The 25,246-nt window shown below is 30.9% G+C and overlaps 1 protein-coding gene across 1 annotated transcript in view; it reads right to left on the bottom strand.

The window, feature by feature from the left end:
* Positions 1 to 25,246, bottom strand: part of Smp_141830 (transcriptional enhancer factor (tef) related) — a gene marked incomplete at its 3' end in the record, with an annotated part of 45,731 nt that overhangs the window by 16,551 nt on the left and 3,934 nt on the right. Inside the window, exons 2-3 of the mRNA XM_018788546.1 lie at positions 24,732 to 24,807; positions 6,245 to 6,356 (exon numbers count right to left, since the gene is read on the bottom strand). The remainder of the gene's footprint in view (positions 1 to 6,244; positions 6,357 to 24,731; positions 24,808 to 25,246) is intronic.

The raw sequence follows: 25,246 nt of genomic DNA, 5'->3' as shown, positions 1-25,246 counted from the left end.
ACCACCAGCAAATTGAATAAAGAAATCATCACTAACTATAATTCACTTTCATTACTGTTCATTATACGAATTGATCACTAGTCGAATAAAGATAAGTTGCAATTGCCATACTATATCGAGAATTCACTGATATTGAAAATGTAAACCATCTCAGTGGTCTGAAGATACTGTGCTCGCTAGAGACTGAAAGGAACGAGGTACGATCAGATATCGGATCTTAAGTGTGTATTATTGGACAGTGTTACATTAAACTGAATTAACTATTTATTCCTTACTGGTTTCCAGTGGTCTTCCAGCTCATAATCAATTCTTTAATTACTAACGAACGAACATGTAACAGATAATATGCACCATACAATTGACTGGTTGTTTTACTAAACAGCTTGGGAGTATCTTTTATTTGTAAGAATTCCATACCTACGTGTCTAGACAGTTAATTATCAACTGTTGAATCACTATGATCTTAAAGGAATTTTTAATTAGTGAACAGATAAAAAGCATGTTTATAGAGCAAAGATTCATATAATGTGTATATTTGGCTCAAAACCTTTATACTTATGGAGTAAGTAATAATTGCTAATCTTTGGAATTATAATGAGATTACGGATAAATACTCACTGAAACATCCTCTGAAGACAGTGGTAGTTCTCTACATTTTATAATTTTATTAAGACAACTTGAAGTTTACACTTCACTCAACAATCAACTTGTAATCTTCACTTCGCAAGGCAATTTCAAAACTTTTGAGCCACTTCATAAAGATCCATTGATCCACATCTCTCACTTCTGTCAACTCGCAATATGTTATTATGATCATCCAACGTTGTCTATGATATTTGTTTCAATCGTGGAATTGTTAAGCTCGAACGAATGCCAAATAACTGACGCTGGAAACTTTAGTCAATGTATCAGGACTCAGAGATTCGATAGAACAATACTCATCTTGAGACCTGGAGGTTGTAGGTTCGATCCGTTGTAGAGAGATGTGTAGACAATTGTTTGCGCAAGATACTGGATGTCCGTTGGCCGGATACCATCAGCAAACCCTACTGTGTGAGAGAACAAATCAGTTTCTAGGTGAAGAGTAAATTAGGAAAAGACGTTGGAAGTGGATAGGATACACAATGCAACACGAAGCAAGTGCTGACTTGAAATCTTGAAGTGAAACGGAAAAGAGGAAGACCAAAGAACACACTATGTCGAGAATTGGGAGAAGACAGGAAAAGAGTGAACAAAAACTGGGAACAAGTGGAAAGAATTGCTCAGGACGCAACTGAATAGAGAATGCTGGTGGGTGGCCTATGTTTCACCACGAGGGGCAACAGGCGTAATTAAGTAAGTTTATAATTATTACTTCTTAACTGAACAAGTCATTCGATTATTTTGGGCACTGAGTTATGTACTAATTTGTAAGCTATGACCACATTATATTTCATACAGCAATTAAAGAAAAAATTCCAATCACCTGGAAATTACCTAGTAAATACGCTTCGTGTGGAGGATTAGTAGAGATTGTAGTAATTTTGCAGTTGAAATTACCAGTTGATCTAACATAATCCACCATTGGGAACTCGGGAGCACTGGACGGCCGTTTCACCCTGGCATTGGACTCCTCAGCAGTGCACATCAAAAATCTCACGATCAAGACTCAAACACAGGACCTTCAGTCTTGCGCATGGACACTTAAATTATAGATCACTTAGCCGACACCCAATGTTGTTAATGCATGACTTCAATCAATCCATGATCATGTGCAACCCTTCATCTATTGCCTGCGGTGGAATTCTAGTGGGACGCCGTAACCATTGGAGTTCAATCCATATCGGGTATGAGACAGTTATCAACCGCATCCAAATTTATTGAGCACAGAGCTTTCTACAATTTTCAGTTATAGATGTTATTGGGAATCGGGGATTTATATTCATTTGCTCGGGTAGTATTATCATAACTAACTGGAAAAGGATAACCATGATCCGATTTTTGTGGTTTATAAGGAAATTTCCACTCGAGTATGATGAAGTCTGACCAGAATTGTTAAAAAAGGTTATTTTCTTTACTAAGGCATCTCATTGTTATAAGAATGTTAGTTTCTTATGCAATAAAACTGATACCATTTAAATAGAAAAAAAAAGAATACCATTCCCCTCAACAGGCAACCTTTAAGATGAGGTTCATAATATAGGTCTCAAAATTTAGAACACCACCTTTTATAATGATAATAATGATAATAATAATAATAATAATGGTGATAATGATAATAGTAACATTAATAATGACAGCAATAATCATAGTTCTACTCAATGCTGTAAAGTTTTGGTGTAGTATGGAATTCCTAGCACCAAATGTGCGACGTTACAACAGTTATCTCTTTAACATATTTTCGAATCACAATCATTAAACACATACTCTCAAAACTGTTGCTAACAGTCAATATCTATCACTCATATTCAGTCATCAAAGTTTTCCACCAGTTCACTAGCTACAATCATCTTCCCATTCATCATATATCAGGAGCCTGAATTCCAGAATATTTGACCTCCATTTCATCAAATGATAGATCGAAAGGAAGATGTGGAGAGAATTGAAGTGTTTCTGTTCGGGTTTTCCAATATTTGGTATTTCAATAATATGTGACTGTTTTATAATAGTGTATGAATACAGTACGATTAGCATTCATAATTATTCAGTTTAGGCAACTCCAAACCAGGTGATTTAGTTGTAATATTTGAATCGCTAGAAAATAGGTGACCTGAACGTTTAATCCGCTGTTAGCTAGACGAACTATAATAAACCAGGCACGAATGGACACATATTTCGTCCTATTTATAGTTATTTCTCTATGTGTTTTGAGTTCATTGAGATTTCCGTAGACAACCATGGTTTGCTCTATAGAAAGTATAGGTGCATCTAAGTAATAAATCATTTTCATCAAAAAGTGACATTTACAGAAAAGTAAATTCTAGTGTTTCACGAACGTGGTTTTTAGAATGGGGTTAATATAAGAATGATTTTGTTAAATTTAGGATGGACACTTTCCAAATATTAATTAATTAGTACATCAGAAGGGAAACAATAAACAAATCTTCATGTTTATGTGTAGTATTAAATCATGTAATGGTTAAAAAGGTCTTGATCATTTTTTTAAACGACAAACTAATATGTTGTTGAAATTGGGTGAGAGTGACAATATATCCGGATTCTTTAAAGTAGGATAATACACCTCAATTAAACAGGATTTATCAAAGTAACATTAAAATTTAATTGATTGACAGCATTGATATATCACTGTCTCGTACCGTTTATGTGAACGGTAACCGATTAATCTATTGCAGAAAATAAACAACGGGAAATCACGTTATTTAGTAACAAAAAAATACCTGTGCCATAAGAGCTGAGTGGCTCAGTAAAGAACTCACTGAAGTTTGAAACAAATGATACTAATCACCAGTCATAATGACGTAGAAGTTCAGTGGTTATATGTTATCATATTAATCTGAATAGGGTTTCGTAACATCAGATATATTGGTTGATTACTACCAAAGGATCGTATACTGGGACAAAATCTCTTTCTAATATCGTTTCTTGATAGCGACTACCCTTAAATAATATGAAGTCTCCACCAAGTCATCTGTCTTGATAATAATCATGATAAGCATTTTAAAAAGAATCAGTTAAAAGTAATCAATAAACAAAACTTCTAATTAAACTTGTGAAATATTATTCTGACTACTATAAAGTACCATAATGTATTTTTAACTCAAATATCATTTTTGCACTTTGTATATTTTACCTAATAGGGAAGATAGTACAGCTCACAGCTTACGCGTTTAAACTATTCACTGAAGTAGTAGACCAGAGATACTGTAGATTAACTTTTATTTTCATTCAATTAACAAAATGATTCTCAAATGAACATGACATTGAAAGTAACCTATAAATCTTGGTAAGCAAATAAAGTCCGAAAGTGAACTATTCAAAACTAACCAGAATAAAATTGAAAAATTTCCCAACATATTCAGTAGTAAGATATTTGATGATGCATAAAAATGATACATATTGTCCCAGAATATTTAACATTATATTAAGAGCGAATTCTGGACGTTTCATTATTAAAATATTTGTTATTTGATATATTAGTAACACTCACTTATAGTTTACAGTATATATTTCTAATTTCAACCTAACCGATGTTATATGAAGCACATATATCTCATCACAGCAGTAAGTACATAAAACAGAGGATTTCTAACATCATTAGATTATAGTTTTCTATAAGTCTATGACTTGTTACAACTATATCAACTTATTGACATATTTTTAGTATGTTTATAACTAATCATCAATAAAAAGCACTTTGAAAAATTGCGAAGTAAAATTTTCTGGTTTTTTAAAGGAGTTCCTTAAAGTTTATGGGTAGTGTTTGTGGGGGTTAGTGATTATTGTTCAGATCAGAGTCGACTGTGTAAATGTTTTTAGGCTAAGGTAATAATTATACTTTCTCTTTCTCACACCTATTTTCATTCAGTGCAAACATAACTCTTTTTAATACGTTTAAACTCAAAATTTGTTGTTTCTATACTAGTGAAATACATGAGTAATCGGAAGCTATTTACATCACTCTTCAGTGCTTGTCGTAATTCAGTGACAATATTTCTGAACGTCAAAATATCGTATTCTTCAATAGTTAGCTAATTTGTGAGATTCATCTAACAAACAATAGAGAGATGACATGCATAAAACCCCCTGAACTTTAAAGATAGTCCTTAGAATTTCAGCTTTATACGTGACTTGAATTCAACTAAAAATGTAAGTTATTTCATGGAAGTTGCAAATTGACAGAGAATTCTATAATAAACACTATAATAGTATACAAACTACTACCAACAGTAGCATTCCAAAGTACCTAAACCGTTTGAGGACTCGGATTCAGAAGACATTCTTATAGAGCTTAAAACGTTATTTATTGCTCCGCATATTTAAGACGGAGTCAAGAAGTAAACGAATGAACTCTGCTTGTTAATAAAGATAAGTAAAAGGAGTTTTTTTAATGAAGAACTAAACTTTCAAAAGGGATAAAATATTGGAGATTTTTTCAACTTAGAATCCATAAACCTAAATATGACAACATAAACACATTTTTTTACGAGTCTAGCAGTATAAGTGGTCCCACTTTGAATAGAAAACGTTAAACAGAATCAATATCATTATTTGTAATGGTAGTGCAAGAAAAGATTATGGTAAATAACTTAAATAATAGACTAGAAATGTTTTGAAGACTAAATGAAAAATTCTATACCACAGTGACATAAATTATTTATCTAGCCTTCTAAAAGGAGTATTTATTAATGTAATTTAAATTTCTAACTGTTTGCTAGGGCTCATATAGAGAACCTAGTGATCTGTGGCAGATCATACTAATTGTCACGAGCTTCTAAACAGTTTAATATTTAATGTATGCATCATCCCTGCAGTGAACTGAATTAGGCAGTGACTTTAAATATGTGCCACAAAGTGTGGATAACTGATTCGATACATTTTTTCAACAAATAACTTATATTCTTTACTTAATACACCTCACCTATCCAAGATGTTTTTCAACCACTGGTCCTAAAACAAGTAATTGAAGACATTACCGACCAAATATCCTGCGAATATTTTCTTCTTTCAATAGTAGAACCATCAATAACATGGAGTATAGTCAGCTCTGGATGACACTTAGATATCTCATCCAAGTTTCAAGTGACCCATGTTGGTTGAAGACTGAAATTTACCTACTGGTCAGTTTATAGAAGGCAACGCAGGTTCAAACAATTGAAGCGTATACAAACCTTAGCCTGATTACCATTATAGGTCAACCTTCAAACAATATTTGTTTGGTAAAACTGCACCAAAATTACTTACCTTTTCTTATGGTGTTCAGAAGTTTTCATGTTTTTCATCATTTAATCTAATAACACTATAACGCTTCTTTTAATCGATTCGAATGATAATTAGACAAGAGAACAGTTCTTGTCCTACATATCCTAGTAAGCTTAATTCCTAATTTATGACTTCATTCGAACATTAAGCATGACTTTCACTTGTTTAAGCGTGATATGAAGAAGATTAACGGAAGATAAGAGAATGCGATCAATACAGTAATTCAGTAGCATAGTAAAACTGTGGAAAATCAAATAATTCTTTATCAATTACAAGACAGTATCATAACAAATCGATAATGCGCATCTTCTGCACATTAACTTACATATGTATAGGTAGATAGGTCTACACACAATCTGTCTATTTTCTCTGTAGATGTATGCATATGTTTATTAGATAAAGTGATGACACGTGACCAAATGAAATTTTTCAGGTACCTTGGTGAAAAATAGTTACAAGAGTTACGTACAGATAAATAAATAAATGACAAATGCAGAGTATTTTCACACTTTCCATTTTATTTAACTATTTTTAACGGTTGTCAAAACATTAATGTGTAGTAATATCTACCACATGGATTCAAACAGTTGCTAAAAGCTTAATTATTGATCCAATGTGAGATCTTCATTTAAATTTTGAAGCTAAATTGAAGATCATAACAATGATACCACACAGTTTAAAATCATGAAGTTAAGATTATACTATTCAATGCATTCATTAAGTTATTATGTGTAATGAATAAAAGAGGCACTGGCAGTTATCTGTGCTATAAAATGTTGGTTGAAATAATTAACGTTCGTTATTTCACACTTCCTATGTGTGAAGGCCTCTCAGCAAATTTTAAATATGAAAAGGCATCGCAGATAATAATATCAACCCACCAGAAAGGTGCAATGCAATGTCCCCGTCGTGAGTTCATACTAGAGTCTGACACATTCTTTTTTTCATGACCATAAATAAATCTGGTTCGGTAGATGTAATCATCGTTATTATTTCATTCAGATCGTGTCAACTGTATCGTATATAGCGTGATCTTCGAAAACTATGATCGCTCATATAGTCTATATAGTTCTCCATTGTGATTAAATCTATACGGAATTCACTTCCGTTCACCAAAGTTGTTAATCTCCTAAGTCACTTAAAAACAGATTTTGAAATCAGAAATAAAAGATCACAAAATTTTTAAATAATAAGTGCTTGAGTTCTACTTATAACACAACCAACATGTGAAACATGAATTAACCACTCTATTTCTTGAATTAACGATGGGTTTGAAGGGCTTGATATTGAGTATATATTAATAGGATAATGAAGGTAGTGAAAACTATCAAGATATTTCAGTGTGCTTGGAAATCAATACAACAATTAAAGTCTGGTAAGAAAAAGGTAATGTTTTGTAAGAAGTAGTTACAATCGACAAATGAGTTTGTTATCAGAAGTTTGACCTGAATAAAATTTGTTGTCTTGCTTATTTGAATTTGCCTTGAATAAAAGAGAAAAGCAGAGACTGTGGTGTGTGAATATGTATTTATAAAGTTCAAGATTGTATAACAACTTTATGGAATGCAGAAAATATTTTTCTAATATGCACTAATTATGTTTTCATAATTAATTAGGCAACTGCGTGATGCATCAAAACTTACAGTGAAAAAATGTGTTTGTAAGTACGCTAAATAATCCGAACTAGTAAATAATAATACAATCAACAATAATGAGAATAATTCTTGCTTTCAATGGTATTCACTATCATTGTTAACTTGCAGTCTAAAATTAAGCAAACTAACATTCATTCACATGTGTAAGAAAAGGCTCTGTAAAGGGCTCAAGATTTTGTCGCATTATCTTAACTATAACCATAACACCCACTGAACAGCACTGATATGAAATGATCAAATGATTGAACGAAATCCTATGATCTTGCTTTCTTTCCTGATTAACGATCGTTTATAAAGATATACGACGAATGGATCAGAAGTGAGTATTTTAATCCTAGAGTCTGCAGCTGTAGCTGTAGCATTACGAAGGAGAGGGTTGTGAATCATGTTGATTTTACATAATACTTTGTTAATAACTGTACATAAACAAATCAATGGAAATTCAGTAAAGAAAATTTCCTTCACGTCTATATTATTCACTCAAGCTGTACAACTGTATTTATAATTATTCCACCGATAATTTGCAAATATGATACCAAATATTGTAAAATTTCTCCTGAGTCATACGACACTAAACACTATGCTTTCGCGTGTTTTGATCACACTAATTATCATAGTTGATCAATACTGATGGGTAAGTAAATAACAATGGTTAACATTTGATGATCGCCTCGTGTTTATGGGAGAGGAATTATTTGACTGCTTTGGAATACTAATACATTGGATTGCTCTGACGACTACCATAAACCTATATCAGAATTTTGTCAGTGTTGAACTTTCATTTCTTGCGATTGACTCTAATAGCTCTAACGCTAATTCACTATTGAATTCTCTACATTAAGGGGCTTAAAAAATACATATTTTTGTATCACTATAATCTCCATACTATTTTGACTAATATCTATTGAAGAAAAATATCAACTTGCAGTTTAAATTAAGTGTACTGAAATTAAGATTCAAGTAATTACACATTCAAAACTTGAAAGATTTGTTTCTGTGAAAAGATTAAGCAAAGAAGTAATTTGTAAATTGATTACCAAAGAAATTAACTTTCATTGGTGTAACTTTTACATATTTTTGTGAACCTGTAAGCCTAAAAACATGTGGTAACCTGAATAAAGTTCACTATATTATGGTTAGAAAAATATTGTGATAAGTAATTGAAAAATGAATCAGATACTGCGTATCAAAACGGACTTTTAACCAAGGATATTTGTAAAGACAATGATATACGTACTAACTGGTAGACAATTTTTTAAGTCGAGTTATTGCAACTCATCACATAATGCCGAGTCAACAGATTTCAAATACACATTTGGCGAATGGAATACTGAAAGATGACCAACTACTGAGATAAGTTAAACTATTTCTGACAAAATCCTATCTGATAACAAGCATAAAGCTAATGTAATAATATCATAAAATATACTTATATTTAGAATTTAATTTTTCTGTATAATAAACAATCGATAAACTGGATAAAAACACGCGCAAAACCATTTTGGTCAAAAAGGATTATCCATCTAAATAGTTTAGGAATTTTCCTTGAAGTCACATAATTATTCAATAAGAGAAATGTGATTAACAGAATGAGTGTAGTACCGCTTTAAACCGCAATTGAAAAGATGAACAAATAGGTCTCAAGGTTAACACGAAAAAATATCAAATGGTGGCATAAAACTAGTAGGTTCTACTACCATAATTTTCCTAGAGTTTTCGATTCATTGAAGGGTAGAAGTTACTAAAAATTACTTACTTACTTACACCCCCAAAGGAACATAGGCTGTCGACCAGCATTCTCCAACCCACTCTGTTCTCGGCCTTCCTTTCTAGTTCTATCCGATCTTTGTTTATTCTTCTCATGTCTGTCTCCATTTCTCGGTGTGATATGTTCTTTGGTCTTCCTCTTTTCCTTTGGCCTTCAGGATTCCATGTGAGGGCTTGCCTTGTGACACAGTTGGGTGATTTCCTCAATGTGTGTCCTATCCACCTCTAGCGCTTCTTCCTGATTTCCTCCTGCACTGGAATCTGGTTTATTCTCTCCCACAGTAGAATGTTGCTGATAGTGTCTGGCCAACGGATCTGAAGTATTTTACGTAGACAACTGTTATTAAACACCTGTATCCTATGGATAATGGCTTTCGTAGTCCTCCAGGTTTCCACCCCATACATTAGGACTATCTCGACATTTGTATTGAAAATCCTGACGTTGGTGTTGATTGACAGTTGTTTTGAGTTCCAGATGTTCCTCAATTGTAGATATGCTGCTTTTGCTTCACATCTGCATCAGATCCACTGTGTTCATCAATGTTGCTGTTCAGATATGTAGAAGTTTTTACGCTCTCCAAAGCTTCTTCGTCAAGTGTGATTTGATTGGTACATGTTGTGTTGTATCAGAGAATCTTGCTATTCCCTTTTTGTATGTTAAAGACTACTGCTGCTGCTGCTAAACTGGTCGTCTTATCCTGCACTTGTTGTTGGGTGTGTGATAGAAGAGCCAGATCATCTGCGAAGTCTAAATCGTTCAGCTGCATCCTAGCCGTCCATTGTATCTCGTGCTTCCCTCCAGATGTTGACGTCTTCATGATCCAGTCGATCACCAGGAGAAAGAGTGGGAGTGAGCAACCTTGCCTGACACCAGTCTTTACCTCGAACGAGTCTGTCAACTGTCCTCCATGCACGGTTTTGCACTTTAATCCATCATAGGAATCGCGTATGATATTGACTTTCTTCTCACACACGCCGTAGTGTCGAAGAAGCCTCCATAGTGTTGTCCTGTCCATTCGGTTGATTGTTCCACAATGATCCGTAGAGTTGCGATTTGGTCTGTACTTCATCGATCCTTACGGAATCCAGCCTGTTGGTCTCGAAGTTTGGCATATACGGAGTCCTTCATTCTGTTTAACGATACCCTGTTGAAGACTTTTCCCGGTATTGAGAGGAGAGTGATGCCCCTGTACTTATCACACTTGCTAAGATCGCCTTTCTTTGGTATCTTGATCAGAAGTCCTTCTTTCCAGTCTGTTGGTGCATGTTCTTCATCCAAAATTTTGCTGAAGAAGTTACTAAAAATACTCGGTTATTTATAGTATATTTGAATCTACTCAACAGTTGGGTTCCAAATAGGAAATTCCCTCAATGTAGTATTCAGTTAGTTTCCATAATTTTACAGTATTATGATTTTATGATTCCTCGAATAATTGTTCTTTTCCTAATAATTACTTTAACATAGGAAGAGAAATGAATTTACTAATAGATCATACGGTTACGTTGACATGTTTTTCAACTGAGAATATTTTTGCCAGTTGAATCACTTGATTTCAGAAACAAAACAATACTGTTGTCTCAAGCATAAGTGAATATTCATTGATCAAAACATACAATTTTATAAATAATATAACAATCACAATACTATGATATTTTACATTTCATGTTTAGTTTTTAGTGATAAACAAGAACTATAAGAAGATATGGATAGTCCTCAAGTAACTAGTAGAGTTCGATTAATCTACTTATGTATAAGCATAATAAACTGTATTTCTAACCTATGTAAATGACATGATAATCCACAAGATCGATCTATTTACACAACTTCTATTTTATGCTATCCCTAGAGCTATTCTCAATTTACCGGTTTGAGCAATATAATACCTACAATATAATTTTATCAACTTTAAAGTATTAGTTATTAGCCTTTTTTTATTATTTTGCGTTACATCCATTAACTAAACCAAATATCTTACTCAATGTATTCAAGATACATTGAATTCAACAGCAGTATGTTGAAGTGGAACAGAACGTCTTATTGTCGTAAAATTGGAAATGTTCCATGTTATTGTATGATAATGTTAAGTAACTCATTTTAATGACAATCAGTGTTTAAAAATTGGAAACAAAAGTCTAATGAGTTCTATACAATTTTGAAGCATGTAAGTTGATTTCAGGGTTTTCTAAAAATGTTTTGTGAGTTTTCGCAAGCAGTCTATAGTAGCAAGGACAATAGTACATGTAACTGGAATCACAAAAATGGAACATTACTGAAACACTCTATAAAAATAGAGTAGGTTGATTAAACTTCAAAATATAATAATTTATCTAATACTATCTTAACAATACAAATCAGCTTTATTTACCAATGATTTCAAGCATTTAACACTTGAGTTTCGAAGTATCTGGTTTCTGAAAACTATTATCTACATTGTATTTATGTTCCAAAATGGTTAGTAGTTATTGCTCTGATCAGAATATTAAAAGTGAGTGATTGGAAAAACTGAAACCAATACACAATATCATTTTTTATATTTGCCATTGTAAATAATTGACTATACGTGTAAATAAGTAATGAAAAAGCCTCAAAATACTTTAGATATTTGATCCATTTAGATGAAAATTATTGCTGTTAACAATCTATTGAACACAAAATTAAAGCAACTGGTGACATCTTGGTCATTTTATTTAAAAAACTTCAATTACACATTGTAATTTAAATGATTAAATTTAATATTTTAATCATAGATCCATTAAATGCTTGCCAAATAATACACGTGAAGGTTGTTTTGCTCAGAATTTTTTATGATTTTACGATTTTCACCACAAACCATAGTCAGCTTTCGAATCATTGAACCAGTATAAGAATTATCGTGTCAAATAAAAGTTTTGAATTCAATCTTATTTGTGTACGTTGATGAGTAATATTGAGGTATTTCAAACTAAAATACAGGTATTGTTCATTATTGATTGTTTACAGCAGTTTATTAGACGACATTAATTCTTATTAAAAATTAGCTTTAGAAGGTTATGTACAGAATGTATGAAAACAATGAACAAATTGGGAAAGGATATGAAATGCATAGGGTTCAAATAACCGGTTAATGAATACACAAAAAAGTAAAAGAAACATCGAGAGGGGTTTTTGTGGATATTATAGTAATTTTAATAGTTGAGAAATCATCTAATATATCGATAGACAGCTTCTACTATATTGTTACTTTAAGACATTTTGCTTCCAGTTTTTAAATTCTAACCTAATTTTTTGTGTTTTGAAATGAAGTGGATATTCGATTAAGGCACAACTCCACAAACGGTTAGTTTTCATGGAATGTTATATGTTTCTCTATTAAACTATAAGATTGTAGACAGAAAAGTATCTTCATTTAATTCAAACGTTCACTATTGAAAATATATAAGCACATCTTTTATTTCATTATATATGTAAACATAGCTGAAGGAGTTTGAAAGTTTGCTAATACTAATAAAATATTCTTGAATCAAAAAGAAAATCTTTATAAAACTGTCTGTTTTTCTTAAACAAGTAAAATTCACCAGATATATACAGATAACTGTTTATGATAATCAGTGTATTATTTGAACTGCTAGTTCGATGTGTGTTTAGTACTTAATTCCAGAGTAAATACTCTGTCGTTACGTTAGTTTCTAATGCAATCAATGTGGAAGACATTTTTCCACATACTCTATGCGTATTTAATAATAAATATATAATCCCAAACGATTACCATTATTGTTGCTTCCTAGAATTGTATACTATGGGTTTCTTCAAAGAGAAAACATAGATGGAAAAAAATTGAAAGAGATAGTTTTTTTTAAATAACTTGGAAAATAGCTTTCGATTGTCTACAACATTCTCGATGTCAAATGAGTGTATTTTATTCAGCATTTTCAGTTATCTTTTCATTTATTTAATGAGTAAGAGCTGAATATTAGAGAGCGATTTTCATTGGGGATTCTAAATCCTAACTTTTATGATTTTTATTTTACTTGTCTCTTGGGCTTTCAAACCAAACATCTGTGAATTACTCCAGCAGCCTGAAATGAAGTATTTGATGAAAATTACGCCAAATGAACGGAAAAATTGATAAAAGTTTAGAAAACAACACTCACATTGAATGGTAAAATGTGTTGATAACGTCGACCGGGAGATATAATACAAGGGTAATAACTTACTAGTAATACTTATGTTATTAGGTGACATTTTAAAATGCTTATGAAGTAATAGTATTCCAAATCAGCTGACAATGTATTATTCATATTTACTTCTATTTACGTCTCAGTGAAGTGTGGATCACGGTAGTACGGAAACACTGATGAAATATTAATCAGAGATGAAAACAACAGCAAGAATTATAACAATGATATTAAATGACCGTAGTGAAAAACTGTTAGACGTAAAGCGACGACCATAAATACAGATAAGTTCTCTTTTTATTTTATTCTTAACACATATGTAAATATCCCATCGCATAATGTCACAAATACATGTGTGCGGATTCATCAATATATATATATATACGAATAAAGTGAGCAGCTAGTAATCATGATCAACATCTTCACTATGAAAAAGTTTTTCTTAAGACATTTAAGACAATAAAATGAAAAACAGAAACAAACAAAATTAAGAAGCAAAAACACCATTCATTTATTGTAGCTCAGACTCTGAAATCACTCATTTCTAATTTCTGCTGATGTGCTGAAAATACCACACAAAAAGATCAATAAAGCATTTTTCTGTGTCAATTGACTTAATTAAAAAGTATTATACTAGTGATTACTATTATTCATAGTTACTTATAAGTTACATTGACGTGATTTAGGTAGAGAAGTCTCCAGACACTGGTATTAAGGTGATTTCGTATAGCTGCTCATTAAGGAGACATTATCATGGAAACTAATTTATACTGGAGCAAAATAACTTACATTTATTAATATCCCCGAGCTTTAGTTCGTACTATCTTTAGAATAGACACCATCACATGGCGTGGAAAGATTAACGAGTAAGAAGTAGGAACTGGTGAACTACAGATATCTTGGGAGCGTGACATCTAAATACCGGTAACAAGAGGAGATTATTAAGTCAAATCGTTAGTTAACTGAAGTTATAGATGAAGACCATTTGTTTGCAATATAGTGGCCTTTAGGCAGAGACTTGCTGCAAGACCTTAAGACACAGGGTCTGATCTCTTACTGAGTCGTGGCTAATCATTGTTAAAGATTGGCTACAACGAAACAGTTGTACAAGGATATTTACTATTCAAGGGTTCTCTTATTGATGTTATCAAGTAATGAAAACAATCTTCAAATTAAACTTATCTATATGAAACACTCAACCAAACCAAATTTATTGACAAACTGTATCTATCATTGTTAAGCTAGCCTTAACAATCCTGAAAAGCAAGCATTACCGGTGTGTACACAATTATTATAATTAATTGGTTTATACTTACACGGCACGCAATAACTACAAAATATTATCAACTTAGTACCAATAAAACTTGTGTACCATAGTATTTATAACATTCGCAAGAAGACAGCTTCTTTTAGTCCATATAACCTAATGATTTTATAGAACAACCCAAACACCTTTTGGGTCGCATTCATCTGTATTGACAAATAAGTAGCGGCTACATTAAGACACCCCCCCCAAAAAAAAAACACTAAACATAAAGTTAGTTCTCAAAAATTATTGCTATTAACTTTCATTTTCTTTGTTATTATAGTTTTTCATTACTTATTCTTCTTAAAATTATGCAATTACTTTGGAAACATTTTGTTGATATTTTGCAAATTATTTTTTATTGGTGTTCATTAATACACTAACTTCTTTTTCATCTTAAAAAAGATCTAATGAAAAATTCCATCATTTATTAATAACATATATAAATATATTCTTTGGAATAATAACACTGTACTATTAATGAAATCTATGCGTACGTGTATGTCTATAGCACATTTGGCATACATGAAATATTTGATTAGATAGAATATTATATATACCTTCTGTCCAACAATTTTACAAGTAGGTGTTTCCTCTTCTCATAATAATTAGATTACTTCAATTTATGATACGGAAAAAAAACTTTTTTTGTGAAATAGGATTCAGTAATTGATTTGTGACTATCAATTTTTCCACTTGATAAAATGTAACTGTATTTCGAAAAATGTAATTCAATCTGTTAGGTTGTTTTAGAAATGTTTTCCACTTATTCAGTAAGATTTTACTTGTCTTATTCACAACTTAATTTTTTTTAATTTGAGGTAAATTGTAAAATAATAGATGACGAATTACACACAGAGACTTGAAAGGTATCTTAACAATCCATCAATGACCACAAATGAATCTCTGTTTATTTCAAAGGTCAGAGACAGATATCCGATGCAGTTGTCACTCATAAATATGATTAATTATTTATAAATTCTTTATTAGATCTTTTTGAGACATAGTCAATTCATGATACTAAGTTTTGAAAAAATGTACTAATATAGAGTTTGGTTATAGACGCTACACTCATAACAAGAATGTGATTGGGTGTAACAGTCGATGAATGATAAGGATTCTGAAGAATATCCGTTTAGTAGTAAAATTTCCTACAGCGCTGAATCATGATGGTCATTCGTAAAGTTCGAAAAACACCTATCTTATCTCTTAAGATATTGGAAGCATGAAGTTAAGGCCTTTTTAATGGTTGGCCTTTAGGAAAATATAATGAGCAACTTCAGTATTAAGCACATGTTTCAACAGGCTCATCATTGAATTTCATGTCAAAACCAATCATAAACTACGAGTAAATTATTTTGGGATCATGAGTTAAAGAAGGGTTAATATACCAAATACTCTTTTACTCGAAACATAACTAATGCTACAAGCCACTGAAAATATCATTGTTTTAACTACTGTTAAGAATAAGAAAATATAAGATAGCATGTTTTCTTAAATTATTATTAGTAGCCAAGATAAACAAAGGGCTAAACAAACTAAACATTATTTTACTACTTACCACACCTTCATATGCTCAAAACATCATGATGTGATTTGATTGTTTAGAAAAAAAAATCGGAAATTAATGTATCACCATCGATAATCATATTTTAGTAACAAAAATAGAAAATTTGTCAAGCATGAATGATATCATTCGGTTCTGAGTTACTTAAGGAATAAAAACTATCAGTGACAAATAAATCTATTTCATCAAATGACATAACTCTTCATAAATGGTAATATCAAAATGAATCCTTCAATCTACTGTGTTAAAAAATCTTTTTTTTTCCATGAACTAAAAAGGTGCAAGGATATTTAAATTTCGGAAGTTAACTTATTTGACTTGAAATAAATTCTCTTAAATAGTTTTAGTAAAATTTAGTCTTTATATACACTGTTCAAATAGTTAGTAGAAAAGAATCACAAATATCAATGTATCAGCTACCCTAGGTTAAAGTGATGTAGTTTTCTCTTAAGTGGAATAACAGTAAGGTATTGTTCGGAAAAACACGTAGCCTTGAGAAAATAGTTATCCGTACGTAAAATAATGCTTTGTGAATATTTATGGTCTAAACATAAAGACAAGTGAGCAAAAAGATAAAATAGTATATTACACTACATTCGGTGTTATTACGATTATCAGCTCAAAAAACAATTCTTGTTAAAAGCTTTAGGTATTAATTCAGGTACCTTGGATATCTACTTATTGCATAAAGTAAGTTTATATTATAAGATAAACAGATTACAAGATTAACCATATTCTGACAAGTATTTACATCTTCATACTATATACTCTATTGCCATGATAGTTTTCTTTTTTTCATGTTCATTTTTTGTGTTGCCATTCTTCATTCTCCATTTATCCGAAAAAACTTCTAAAAGGTAATTACAACATTTACTACTGATAATAACAATTCTACAAAAGTTTATTTAAAGGTCAATTGTCTAGAGAATGAAAATGTTAAGAGATCATTTATAACTATATGGATAAGTGAAAAAAAGTAGGTGGGTAGGTAAGTAGTCAAGTAATTAAGTTAAAAGTAGGATAAGTGTAGTGGAGGAGTCAATTTAAATGTTTTTTTAAACATATAACTTATCGTCCTAAACTCTTTTATTCACAACACGTATACACAGAAAAGACGATCATATTTTTTCCAAATTATGAGTAAGATGATAAAGAAATAATTACTAGTACATGTGATAAGAAACTAACTTGCCTATCTAGTCATCTAAAATAACGTAGACAAGAGTGAACATCTATGTTACATCTGTAGAACGTTTTAAAGTTTCTTTCCATTCATTCCGTTCATTTTGTGCCCATAATTTGTCCTAATTTAATTCGGTAAGTATACTTTTCATCAATATTATACCCTGAAGTCGGTAAAATGGTTCTATTTAAGGAAGCTTATCAGAAAACACACATTTCAAGTGAGGCTAAACATTATAAACAAATATAATTGCTTATTTTGACTAACTAATGTCATTCCCTTGTGGGCAGTGATTTTCAAATAAAATAAGGTTACCTTACTCTTGTGACCTTCAGTGTATTGAATATCAACAATCAACTCTAGTTCAGCTAAATCATCATTAGCTTAAATGTATAATAAATCAGTTGTTCGATTCAAACTTCGTGGTTTTCATGTAACCTAAAACTTATCACCTTCGTTTCAAACGTCCATAAATGTGCACCCTGGAAGGATATGTTGGATGAGGATTTATTTGTTGTTACTACTGATCCTTAAAGTGATTTCAATTGCAAAACACTTTTTTGAAAATACACATATTTATTTTTTAATATAACGTTGAAAAATCAACTTGAGACCAAATAACATCAATATGATGGACAAATTAGTGGATATTTTGAAAACTAAAAACATAGGAATCAAGTCATTCTTTAGATAAGCAATCCTTTCTGCTTGCTATATTTTAACTAGTTGTATGAACAAGCCAACTAATAGATTAAAAACATCAAACCAACAATCTACTGACAAATCATAGAAAAGACTCATAAACCTTTAATAATGTTGTAATCATAAGAAAAGCAGTTTTATTATTGATTAGAAACACATTTCATGATTTTGTTTAATCTAAGCCAACTCATAGATTTTGTATATAAAATGAAAGTGGAATATACAATATGAAGTATAAAAATATAAAATAAAATTTAAAATACATTAAAATACGTCTTAAACAATTCATGTAACGTTTCAGTGTAAATAAAATCTATTACTACATTTATCTTTATTCTCGAAACTTCTGTCATTTGTTTATTTTCTAATGGACGAATTGTTTGACCTGAGTAGTTTTGATACAACGTATATATGCACTTAAGTAGATGTTTTGAGGTTTGATATAGTTTAAATTTAGTTTATGTCAACAGCTAATATCCACTGAAGAACTATTGAAAACAAAAAATTTCTCAGTAGAAATTATAATTTTTTTCAAGATTAAAAATTTGTTATCAAACTCCTATGAGGAGCATTTATTCATAAACTATACAACCAGCAAATGTTGCATCAGACAGATAGTAGTTTTTAAATTTATAAATAACTCTCTTAATTAAATACTAAGCGAAATTATAGCATTTGTACATAGTCCAAATTACGGTAAAGAATTTTTAGAATCTATTTTATACCAGTTAATATTTTGACTTGGGAATGTTATTCGCTATTATCTGACTTGGTGATTTAGGAAATGAAACAATTCTAGGGTAGCCAAAAGCCATTCACCACTGTCTAGTGAGTATTCCAAAAAAAAACAGAGAATATATATTTATACACATTGACCTTTAGTGATGATTGTATTTAAAAGCACTGAAAACCATGATTTGAACAAAGAAAACTATCGTCATGTGTATAGTTTATTTGAACTACACTTCTAGCTGCTATAAATTGTCATTAATCAGTCATATCACTCATTAGCTGGTATCATACAAAACGGACTTATTATGATAGGGAAACATTAACTCACTGTCTGTATCACTTAACTAATGCCTAGATTGGATTACTGAATCTCTAATCTATATGGAACTTCTAAATTTCACTTATTTTGAAGTGATTCAAACTTAGTCATTTAGTGATATTTGTATCTTTTTAATTATATTATTTCTAAAGGTCAATCCAAATAGAAAACTTGATTACTATCTTAACAACTAACAAGTTTTAAATACATAAAATATATTCCTTTATTATGTTTCTTCATCTTTGCTCTTCTTTTACAATATTTTTCTGATTGCTATGAAAATCGGTAAAGTGTGTTATTTTAAAATTTCTTTATCAGAAACCTATGTTTCAAAAAAACAAAACCTTACGAAAGTGAGTCATGAAATATAGATAATATTGATTTTAATTGTTAACAATTTGGCAAGTGATGTAAGTACTAAATCCGTGTTTTACAAGTGAGTATGCACATAATTATGATAAGCATTATTTGGACTAACGGTCATATAAGTCAAAGAAAAGTAATATAATGCGAGAAAGTACATGTACAAAAAGTATTTAGTGAATAAATTTAAGAACCATTAACTTATTATAATCTGTTCAGACTTTGTTGAAGAAAATATCATGGAAAACAAAATTAAAATCATGATTTTTATGAAACTCTATAGAAATATAATATTCCTATGAAAACTCATAGGTTTATCTATTTTCCAAGCAGATAACAATATCATTAAATGTTACCGTAATAAAAATTAAATTTCATTGACATTATCATTTCATTTGCTAAAAGTTCTGTTTAAGTCATTTTGTTATATATTGTAAACAAACTACTAAGTAATCTATACTTCAATAACAGCTACCATAGTCATAGAAATTTACTGTGTCATAAATTACTTTTGTCAAAGTTAATATATCCCTGTGAGAATTATTGGTAATAAGATTTACAGATATCAGTCTATGAACATTTCAACCACGTAACTGACATAATTGTTGTATGACTAGTAATATGAAAAACTTGTTCATCTTTTTACGTTATCATCGATATAATTAAAAATACTAAACAAATAGAATAATGAAAACAAAGTTTATATGGAACTAGGATAATGGAATGTCCAAGAGTTAAGGAAAAGCAGTCGCCCAGATCGATTCAGACTAGATTATCTTACATTTATTTTAGAGACCCTCAAATGTATAATAAATCAATGTATAATTAATTAATCACATCACTCAGAATATATAAGTGACCTCGTGTAATTGTTCAGCTACTTTTCATGATAAGCTTGAAGCTTAATTCGTCTTATTTTACCATGGTTTATCAGAGAAAAGTCTCATGATAATTAGGAGATGAGAAGCATGTATTTCCATTATCGGTAAAATAGAAAAAAACATCCGGATATTATATTTCGGTTGACCTGTGTTAGCCCACGATAAAAGACAAAACAATTAAGTCGTAAATAAATATTGTTCCGTTTTAGAAATTTGCAATCCTCCTTTAAAATAAAATCTGAGCAAATCATTTTATATGAAAAGTGCGTTAAACAATAGACTATCGACACTCATTACAACAGCTTGTTTGTTATTGTTTCTTGTAATGTGCACGAAAAGTACTCGAAAAACCTTGTTCTATTTTAAAATGAATTAAACTCCCAAAGAAAGCTAAATTGGAATTTCTCTGATGATGCAGTTCTAAAATCAGAGAATTAATTTTGTGTGAAATAATTAGATACTTTATGTCTATTCAAAGATCAATATTCCATCTGTTGACTTTCAATGAGCATTTAGTTTGTGCAAACTTTAAAAATTGTACAAAAATATTCAATTCTCTGATGAATTTTCTGCTAGTTTATCTAGGTGATAGTTTAGGGTCTTCCTTAATTGAAAAATTTCTTTATCAACGGCCTAAGTCAGCTAGAAAGACGTCTAACTGGATGGTAGTGACAGTAGTAGTAGTGATACGATTTTATCCAGATGATGTATTAGATCCAGGACCTTTATTCGCTGAGATTAAAGCGTTTATATTCATAAGTTCATCGATGCAAAATCTAGTATTAAATACATCTTTTTCATTCAATACAAGATACAGATAATCATCAAATATCATCAATGGATAATGTCATTATAACTTAGTTCAGTAGACACATCATATTAGGTCACAGGATTATGTCAGTTGTAAAAATACTTATAAACAGGGAATTCTGAAAGCTGTTTCGTCATCTTCAGTGGGTACTTTCATTCAAACAGGGAAATGAACCAGTCTTCAGGTCTCTCAATTGCTTATCAGTAAAAATGCACAAAAACTAATTATCCTTATAAGGATCCTTATCCGGTTGGTTGATTAAAACTACTTATTCTGCAAGAAGACATTTGCTTTAAAACTTCGTAAAACACGTCTGCAGAATCAAAAAACATCACTAAAATGTAAATTCACAAATGTCTACATTTCAATGCATTTTTACCAATAAAACAGAAGAAATTTGGATATATTATTTAACTTTATTTTCTTCGCTTCCGGGAAAACCCACGGATCAAGGATCTTGTATTCTATCCTATCAATCAGGGCAGCTAGTAGTCATTTAACCAGTTATTATGAAAATAATAATAATAATTTCTACCACTTGTTACATACTATCTTTTACTATGAAACAGAAGATACAGAAAAAAACAAACCGAATATTTATCATTAATTGTGACGTCGATCAATAGGTTTTCCTATCAAATCAATAAAAACCAAAAATGAAACAGACGAACATCTTTATAATCTATCCAGTTAAAAATCAGTAAAACAAGGAAGAAAGGTCATTCAGAAATAGATTTTTCTTGAAGCTATAAGAGAGTAATTTATAAAGCTTAAACACAGAAAACATAACAACTTCAGGGAAATTTAAACATGAAGTTGGAAGTAGTTATATTGTTTGTGTGTATATAAATTTAACAGTATTTAAGGGTTGAAATAAAGCAAATGTATGTAAAAATGAAATTAGGTACTTGGATAAATACATAATAATTATGTATTAAGAGGATTATACAGTACCAATCTTTCTATTAACAAATCTATCACCCTGTATTCTAACTGACTAATTTTTAGTTTCTTTTGAAAAACATTCGCAGTCAAGATTTATGTAGCCACTTTCTTCTGTTTGGAGACAGAGTCGGTTACCTTTACTGTTTATGACGCAGAAGTTCAGCTGACAACGATCTTTTTCCTTAATAGAGTGAAAAATATCTGCATTGGTTGTAGATACAGAGTTCTTTTTCAGTTTATTTGACGCCTATGTTTAGAACTCTCAAAAACTCCAGTCTCACCGAATTCCTAATGCGTAAAACTTTATACTCCACGACAGTGGTAATTTATAGCCCTTGAAATGCATCACTGTAAAAGCATGAAATCAGCTTGTTTAATTTAAACATCCGTGTTGCACCAATAGACATGATCCACATGAATTGCTGAATCTATTTTTTTTTGTTTTTTGGCACTCAGAATGATTTATCGACAGTTTTATTTAAATTCATTCAGAAATGCTCGGAGATGTTATTTGGTCATTTAATCATACTCGTGGTCATAAATATACTTGCTCAGCTTGAAGATTTCTCCAAATACTCTACATCAATGGATTGATCCATTTTAGTTATTTACTACTTTGGGCACTTGTTGAATAAAATTCGATCAAAAGCAATAACTAAATATCATCATAACAAATAGGAAGATTCCGGCAGCATCCTCAAACGTATTGACCACCTATTTTCTAGCGATTCAAATATTACAACTAAATCACCTGGTTTGGAGTTGCCTAAACTGAATAATTATGAATGCTAATCGTACTGTATTCATACACTATTATAAAACAGTCACATATTATTGAAATACCAAATATTGGAAAACCCGAACAGAAACACTTCAATTCTCTCCACATCTTCCTTTCGATCTATCATTTGATGAAATGGAGGTCAAATATTCTGGAATTCAGGCTCCTGATATATGATGAATGGGAAGATGATTGTAGCTAGTGAACTCGTGGAAAACTTTGATGACTGAATATGAGTGATAGATATTGACTGTTAGCAACAGTTTTGAGAGTATGTGTTTAATGATTGTGATTCGAAAATATGTTAAAGAGATAACTGTTGTAACGTCGCACATTTGGTGCTAGGAATTCCATACTGCACAAAAAATTTATAGTATTGAATAAAGCTATCATCGCTATTGACTTTCCGTTAAATGTTTACAATATATGGAACGGCCGTCAAAATTCATGAATAAAACGGATATACCCAACAAGAAAGCCTAAAGTTTAGTTTTCAAAAAATTCGAAATGAAGGTATAATGATATGATTAATACGGGGATATATATATATGATGGGATGTTGGATTTTATGCCAGTCATTAGTGCACATAGGTCATAAAAATAATATCAACAATCCATTTTCTTAGGCAAAGGATAAACCTAATAGATCCTTTGTACATTACTTTTTCAACTTCCATTGTCTTCCAACGAAATTGCATTCATGACTAGTAAAATGATGTAAGATACTTGCTTTGGGATGCTAATTAATGATGGTTCATATTTTCGTGTGTCCAATGACACAAAAGGTTGAAATAATTGTAAAGTGAATTTTTACCCTTATTCATTTTAAAAAGTATTTAAAACTAAATTCACTTAGTATTGTTTGTTTGTATCATCCCATTGATGTTTAGGACTGCAACTGGTCAGTCTCTTATTGGCCATATGTGCATACTGTGCGTATTGCCTCAATATAGTCTAAATTTACAAGCATTATAAGCAAAGATGGCGTTTGAAGCGAAAGGTACTGGGTTCGAGTCCCAGAGTGAACATCAACTCTGAGATGCAGGTACACCCAGCTGACGAGTCCCAAATAGGACAAAACGCGCGTCCTGGATGCCACTGTTAGCCACTATCCATCTTTGCTTATAGTATTTAAAACTAATTTATCTAAAAATTACAAGCATTATATCTTTTCGATCACCGTATTTTTATTTAAATCCCAGATAAACGTAGTTAAATTTACCGAAGCTAATATATGTAAACATGTTGTCAAGATGAATTTAATCATTAATTGCTCGTGAGTTTTATTGCGTCAAATGCTTAAATTTTACCCAACCTGTGTATGAAGATGTACATATTAACGTTTTCTTTTGTATTTAAATAAGTCAACGTCCGTTAATATTCAAATTTTCTCTAGCTTATTCCAATATATGAGTCGAAAACAATGTACAGTTACTAATAAGATTTCTTGGCTTCTTATTTTGAAAAATATCCACATGATCCTTGTATTTTACTGCCAATATTCTATGAAATTTAAAAAAGTGAATTATAGGACGCTCGATTAACAAAGGGATAAAGTAAAAATGTTCTAGAAATTCATGGTATTAATTATATATTGAGCTTCGTTTCTAAAAAAAGTTTTAAAACTTGTGACCAACTTACGTACATTTTCAGGCTGGTTTTCTGAATTTAGCATACAGTTTACGCACAGATGTGGTTATCAGGCTTATCCTTTAGGCTTTCTAAAAGCAAAGTGGAAATAATGAGGTATAAATATCGCTTATATCCACCAAAAAAACAAACATTCGTCTGTACTACAAAATAACTATGACAGGTTAAGTTATTCACGGCATTATTAAAAATATTTTCGTATAAACTATTGAAATTCTTCAAGAGAGATAAGGCAAAAGTAATAAAAACAAAATGACTTTGTCTTTTATTCTTTTATTGGTTGAATAAACTAACTATAGGACAAGAACCTGCTCCCATTTATATAGTCTACTCAATTTGCTGTGACGACGGAGTTTTATACATTACCTAAGCATCTTTCACTTGACTGATTTGGTAAATTAACAAAACGTTCCCAAATTCATTCGTTTCATTTGACCATGAGATTATACAAAACTATTCCACTCCTGGACAGTTTAAGTTTCAAGAATCAACTGGGGATGGAAAAATTTT

The sequence above is a fragment of the Schistosoma mansoni genome, chromosome W, assembly GCF_000237925.1.
Source record: "Schistosoma mansoni strain Puerto Rico chromosome W, complete genome".
Classification (NCBI taxonomy): domain Eukaryota; kingdom Metazoa; phylum Platyhelminthes; class Trematoda; order Strigeidida; family Schistosomatidae; genus Schistosoma; species Schistosoma mansoni.
Note: the sequence above shows the minus strand (reverse complement) of the source record. Positions and strands in the feature narration are given on the sequence as shown.